The sequence below is a fragment of the Amyelois transitella genome, chromosome 10, assembly GCF_032362555.1.
Source record: "Amyelois transitella isolate CPQ chromosome 10, ilAmyTran1.1, whole genome shotgun sequence".
NCBI classification, from domain to species: domain Eukaryota; kingdom Metazoa; phylum Arthropoda; class Insecta; order Lepidoptera; family Pyralidae; genus Amyelois; species Amyelois transitella.
Window position 1 is genome coordinate 2,222,945 of NC_083513.1, and position 7,350 is coordinate 2,230,294.

General features: G+C 35.4%; 2 non-coding genes across 2 annotated transcripts; one reads left to right on the plus strand and one right to left on the minus strand.

Moving 5' to 3' along the window:
• The first annotated feature begins 3,441 nt into the window (after nucleotides 1-3,441).
• On the plus strand, nucleotides 3,442-3,512 carry Trnag-gcc (transfer RNA glycine (anticodon GCC)). Its single transcript has one exon. It is a non-coding gene; the product is annotated as a tRNA-Gly (tRNA).
• Nucleotides 3,513-4,083: 571 nt separating this feature from the next.
• On the minus strand, nucleotides 4,084-4,154 carry Trnag-gcc (transfer RNA glycine (anticodon GCC)). The gene has a single exon. It is a non-coding gene; the product is annotated as a tRNA-Gly (tRNA).
• Nucleotides 4,155-7,350: the final 3,196 nt, after the last annotated feature.

The following is a 7,350-nucleotide window of genomic DNA, read 5'->3' on the forward strand; positions in this document are numbered from 1 at the left end:
TGTACGTTTTGTATATGTATGTACCTACAAAACATGCGCTTCATTCCAAAATCGCCTTTTATTTCCAATTTCAACAGCCCCGACCCGTCTAACTTGGGCCGACATTTTAAAATGCATATTCAATTTAGCGAACCTCGAGAAATGTCGAAGCTTACATTCCAATTTCACCAGATCTGAATTTGCTCGCTTCAAGACAGCGACGGAGTATTTCAGAGCCATCTACACAATTTATTTTGTTCTAACAAATAAATGACCAGTATAGTGTTCGTGTATATGTACAAGAGTGAAAGAGAAGGAAGTATTATGCCGTCCCTAGCACACAAGCTGCCATGACAGAATTGGGAGAGCAGTTCATGATAGAAAATACAGTGAAAGTGTGTGTCTAATATATCTACGTCAAGTTCCAACCTTATACTTTATGTCATAAAGTAATAAATAAGCATGGGTTGCACCATATTGCTATAAAAGTAACTAAATAAAAAAAATTAAACGTCGGAACGCCTGGAAAAATATTAATAGCAAAATCATTATTATTATTCGATGGATGATCATAAACTTTGCTAAGAGTTTATTAAATGCTGCAAATTATTCCAAAAACACGGTTATAAAGAATGCTTGTGTTTTTTACTCCTTGTTATAAGATATAATGCCGTATGATTCCCGGCACCAATACAAAAAAAGGACCAATCCATCTCCTTCCCATGGATATCGCAAAATGCGACTAAGGGATAGGCTTATAAACTTGGGATTCTTTTATAAGCGATATTTGAGCAATTTATCACAATTCAAATCTTAATAATTCTATAATTAAGCCAAACAGCTGAACATGTCCTTTCAGTCTTTTCAAGACTGTTGGCTTTGTCTACCACGCAAGGGATATAGACGTGATTATATGGTTGTATGTTTTATTTTATTTATAAAGGCAACATTTCTCTCCAGTTGTGATCAAATTGATGGTGGTATTTAGCAAAATAAATGACACCCGATCCCACCTTAGCCCCGGAATTGATAAATGACTATCAATTATGAGGGATTCGTTATATTAATTATTTGCTATCATTTAATGGATCCCTTTTGAAGTGTTAATATTTTGTAAGCCAAATGAATTAGACGCAATGATTTGATGATAAGTTAGGCCAGTGTAAAGTCGCCCCTAGCGAAAATTAATTAATTAATTACATTTGTTCGAATTACTCCGGAATTATTTTTAAATCCTTGTCATAGATTCAATTAAATATTTAACAGTCCACTCTTTTTATATTAGGTCAAACCAGTCCGATAGTGTGTAACAATCTATGGACATACATACATTTGTTCACGTCTATATCCCTTGCGGGGTAGACAGAGCCAACAGTCTTGAAAAGACTGAATGGCCACGTACAGCTATTTGGCTTAATTATAGAATTGAGATTCAAATAGTGACAGGTTGCTATCCCACCGCCTAAAAAAGAATCCCAAGTTTGTAAGCCTATCCCTTAGTCGCCTTTTACGACATCCATGGGAAAGAGATGGAGTGGTCCTATTCTTTTTTGTATTGGTGCCGGGAACCATACGAACTACACAATATTCTATGGACATAAGCATTTAACCTTACAGTTAGTTTACACTATATTCTTGATCATACATAGGTTTTAGAATTTTAAAGACATGTAGGAGCACACTGACTGTTTGACGGACAAATGAATGTACAGCCTTCATCACTGGGACTAGAGAATTGAATTTTTTGTTTAAATGGGTGCCTAATGTGGTACCCTCAGAAAGGATTTGTCGGAACTAAACGAACTTACACGAAAGAAACCGTAGACGTATCCAGTACAAGTTGTGCCCGCGACTTCGTCCGCGTGAAATAGTTATTTTGGGCATCATTGAAGGATCAACAATCATCAACTCAAGGATGAATAATTTTCACATATTCCATTATTTTTTTGCTCCTTATAGTTGCAGCGTGATGTTATATAGCCTAAAACCTTCCTCGATAAATGGTCTAAACAGCGCAAAAAGAATTTTTCTATTCGAACCAGTAGTTGCTGAGATTAGCGCGTTCAAACAAACAAACTAACTCTTCAGCTTTATACTATTAGTATATATATAATAATTGTAAGTACTTCCTCGTTGTCCGCTTTCCTCTGTTCGTTAAAACATTATTCACTATTTTAAAAATGATTCATATATTTCCCATGGATGTTAAAGGCGATAAAGGGATAGACTTGGGATTCCTCTTGCACCCTGCCACTATTTGAATCTTAAGTCTATCATAAAGCCATACGCTGAACATAGCTTTTCAGTCTTATTAAGACTGTTGGCTCTGTCTTCACCGCAAGGGTAAAAGAATGGTATATAATGGTATGGTAATAACTTATGTTATAACTTAAGGCAGAAGCTCCTTTAAGTAGAGACTAAATAGATTAACCGACTTGGTATTACATGGATCTCACAACTTTTTACGGTAGAAAGACTGAGTTGCGAGACTTGGGTTTTTTTACAGGATGTTTTTGATGGCATACATGATTGTAATTTTGCTGTTATTTATTGTGGTGCAATAAAGAGTTATTGTATTGTATTGTATCGTCGTAGTTTAGTTTGACAGTTGTATTCGCAACGTACAAAAGAAAATATTCACTTAAGTAGTCATGTCTAAAATTTCACACTAATGCCACGTAATACAACCATTATTTAGGGAAAATCCAAAACCGTGCACTTTATTTTTGTTATCTTAGCTCTAAAACGTGGCTACCCTTTTACCAGTGAAAATACAAACTAAATTTTGTAGGAAAAATTCTGAGTTATTTAATAGAACACAAGTATCTACATACTTAAGGAAAACTGCGTCGGAGCGGAAAATTCAATCTGTTGGGAGAGGCGCTTTTCCAGACAATAATCTTAGAAATAACCATCAGAATATTATTTTAAAGGTTGTTTTGTAAAATAATGCCATCGATCTCGCCAATAAAAAAATACAATTACTTTCATTAATACCTTAGAAGTTAGTGCTTGTGGTTCACGGCAACAATAAAAAAAAAGAATAGGACCACTTCATCTCGTTCCTATGGATGTCGTAAAAGGCGACTAAGGGTAAGGCTTACAAACTTGGGATTGTTCTTTTAGGCGATGAGTTAGCGACCTGGCACTATTTGAAGCTCAATTCTATCACTACATAAGCTGAACGTGGCTTATTTGTATTTTGTAGACTGTTGGTTCTGTTTACCCCGCAAGGGATAAAGACTTGATTATATATATGAATGTACGTAAATTATCTTCTCGTGAACTAACAACCTTCTTCTTCTTTTGTGTTTGTACAACTGTTAAGTTTAGTCTCATTCTTCAATTAATTTTACTGTGTGTAGTGACGTAAGAATGTACGTTAATGTGTGCATGCGCATCATTATCAATTTACTTTCGTCGAAAATAAATTTCATAGGTATTTTTAACATATGTATGTAAGCATCGGTGGTTCAGTGGTAGAATGCTCGCCTGCCACGCGGGCGGCCCGGGTTCGATTCCCGGCCGATGCAAGTTTTTTTTATTAGTAACTATTTAATTGTTTAGATGTTTCTTTAAGGCTTTCGCTTTTATTTTGCACTTTAAAAATGTTTACTCCAGAAGAGTAATGACAATGCGCAAAAAGTTTTGTATCTATTCATTCTCGGGACTCATCTGAACGTCAAAACTATTCCGATATCCAACAGGCCTTCTTTTATTTGCCTAATGGCAAATTTTAATTAATCCGTTTGGTGTCTGAACCCTTCATTGACGTCAAGAAGATATATATGTTCATTTTCTAATACGTTCCACAAGCTACAGTAGTGGACCTAAAAATCATTTGAAACAAAAGAGACAAGATGGCTGCCGTAATTTGTCCAAGTGTCATTCTGACAAAACACAATTTGGCTAATGGCGCGGCAGAACTCATTATCACATCTAGACCGCTCTCTGACCTGACATTATGTAATTTCACTAAAATATTTTTTCCTTCTTAAAGAAATAAATAAATATTAAAATGCATTAGCCAGCAATAAGTGTACATACAATCAGACAATTACTTCCACAATTAATTCATTGATGATATATTATATAAAAAAGAAATGCATCGGCCGGGAATCGAACCCGGGCCGCCCGCGTGGCAGGCGAGCATTCTACCACTGAACCACCGATGCTTATTCAGTAATGGTAAAATATTAGATTTTTTTAATTCGAATTATATAAAACGTGCTCACAATGCAATACGTAATCGTCAGTCGTAACTAGTACTAGTTATGTGATACTTCTTATCAGCATGAGATCTATCGATATTTTTTTATAAAAGTGGTAAGATGGAGGTAATCTCTTCCTTCCCCTCTAGAAAGTGCCGTGATTTTCTGTATGTACATAGTTTGTTACTATGTGATTGTTTTTTAATTATAATCCCAAGTAGTTGCGAAACTAAATTTGTGTGTTAGATTTTTTGTTATCTCTTCACGCGTTATTTACTTAATCAATCTTCTTGAAATTTCGCGTATATGTATTTATGAGTATGGAAAAGAAGATAACCTTAATCATATAACAAGAAGAAGAATATGCCTTTTATCGCGTTAAATATGTTCCAGTGGGATGCGAAAAACCTGTATTCTTTTTTAGGTGGCGCTAAATTTGCGCGTGCTAGGTAAGCTGCAAGTAAAAGCTTTTCATACTGTAACTTCTTCATCGGCCGACGGAATAGTATTAGAGTAATGCTGAGTGCCAAGTATCAAGTTGAATCGGTGATGGATTTGACATTAACAATATCAACACTAAGATAAACTAGATCTGCAAGAAAATCTTCACAGCCCGGACTTTCATTCGAGCACGAGTGTAATAATTCAATTTAATGAGATTTTTTTTCTGTTTGATAAATTTTATTTATATCGATTTTTATATTTATAGAATTTTAATACAAAATATATAACATTAACACTTGTGAAATAAAGATTTTATAAACATTTAATAAGATTCAAATTTTATTTTTCGCATACATATAATTATTTAAATAGTTACATACATATATCGATATTGTAATGTAAACAAAGAGGCTACAACACTTATCATTGAAGCGTCAGCAGTTTCGATCAAATTGCGAAAGTAGTTTCATTGCGACCGTGTCAACCGCAGAAAGGAAATTAAAGAGGTTTTATAGGACAGTTTTAATTAAACTTATGAATTTTTTTAGGGGTCGTGTCACAGTCTGAATCCCAATTCCTTCACCTTCCAGTCTTTGCCAGACTTTTTATTTATTATTTATTTATATATTAGGGAAATATGAATAAAACTTAAAATAAAGAGAAATTCAGTACAGAGAGGGCACTACTTATTTCTAGAAAAATTTCTTCCAGCAGGCCCACGACAGGAAAGTGTAAAGAAAGGCATTGGCTAGCGTACATAATAATTAAGATATTTAACTTACATAAACTTACTGATATTAATAACCTAAAACTTATTATCATAAAATAACAAATATCAAATAAATAAACATGATGTACAATGTACCTATGTATGAGTGGATAGCGTTCATGGACGGCTCCTGCCCAGGAAGAGGAGTTAAGGGACTTACGTCGGGAGGATGGTGATACTCTAGGTACATACATACCCTTGCGGGGTAGACATAGCCAACAGTCTTGAAAATACTGATAGGCCACGCACGTTCAGCTGTTTGGCGTAATTATAGAATAGAATTGAGATTCAAATAGTGACAGGTTGTTAGCCATTCGCCTAAAAGAAAAATCACCAAGTTTATAAGCCTGCCCCTTAGCCGCCTTTACCATCATCCATGGTAACAAGAAAGAGTGGCCCTTTTTTTTGGTGCCGGGTACTACACGGCGCTTAGTACTTACTAAGTAGTAAATCGAACATATGTATTTAAAACATTTTTTAAAGAATGAAACCATAGAAATAACATAAGGAAACACATGTGTGTAAATCGGTCAGACGTATGTCATTTGTTCAAGTGTTTTTCGCATTTATGAACATCTCCGCCCTCGTTAAAAAAACAAAATGCCTTTTATTTCCCGTTTACTTGGAAACCAGATATATTTTTCATAGAACTACACTTCCCAATAAAATTATGCCAAACTAGCTGTTCCCCGTGACAGTTAATCTGATTTACCGCAACGTTACCATTTACACTTAGGTTATAGGTGACAGTTTGCTTGCCCATCACCTAAAATTAATTCAATACATACATGTAATCACGTCTATAACCCATGAGGGGTAGACAGAGCCAACAGTCTTGGCATATTGATAGGCCGCGATCAGCTGTTTGGCTTACTGATAGAATTGAGATTCATATAAAGTGACAGGTTGCAAGCCCGTTGCCTAAAAGAAGAATCCCAAGTTATCCTATCCCTTAGTAGCATTTTACGACATCCGCGGGAAAGAGATGAAGTATTCCTATTCTTTTCTCTTTTGGTGCCGGGAACCACACGGCACAAAAATTTTGTTTGAATGATTTTTGTGCCGTGTGGTTCCCGGCCGGTACTCATTCTAATCGCATTCTAGGCGCGACACTAACTATAGTTTTTTGAAACAAATTCCGCATAACTATTTCAATTTTATCAAAAGACTAATGAAAGACTTTCATGAAGCAACTGTCATCAAAATTTACGTGTAAAAAATAATGCAATTATTACTATCACCTATTAACATACTGACATAGGTTTTGTAATTTAATGCAATATTAATATATAAAAGAGGTCGATTGTTGTTATTATATAGTCTTTAGTTATGGCGAGGATAAGGGATTTTGTGTTATCAGCGTTCCTGGTGACCTTTCAGGTGGGTTTGATATAATCTTTATAAATAATTATTTTACTATAAATAATTAATTATCAAACCGCTTGGTTTAGAGACTCTAAATTTGACAATGTAGGTTCATTAGTTAGGAATCTATCGCAATTTTTGTACCATGAAAGTGTTTAAATTCCTTAAAAATCCTGTTTCCACTAGGAAATGGAGTACTTGAATAGTTAAATATACCGAACTATTCTTTTATTATTATGTGTTTTAATAATACTATTTCCTCACCAGGTATACCATGGAAGCAGTCAATTCCTACCCCCATCAACCTCTGTTTCTACCACGATCGGACCCCAGCCTTCAGGCCAGTTTATACTGCCAGCCGTCATCGAGCCAATAGTCCGGTCATGCCCCCCTCCCAACCCTTACCCCCCCTGCCCGAACTACAACGACTTCTACGTCCCTCCACCACAACCACAGCAAATAATTATCTTAGACGATGGAAACAGCAACAATAATAACGGAATAGATGATATTCTTCTTTTGTTTATCTTAGCATCTCGGAATAGAAGAGGTGGGGGATTGTTCGGTGGTGGGGGCTGCGGT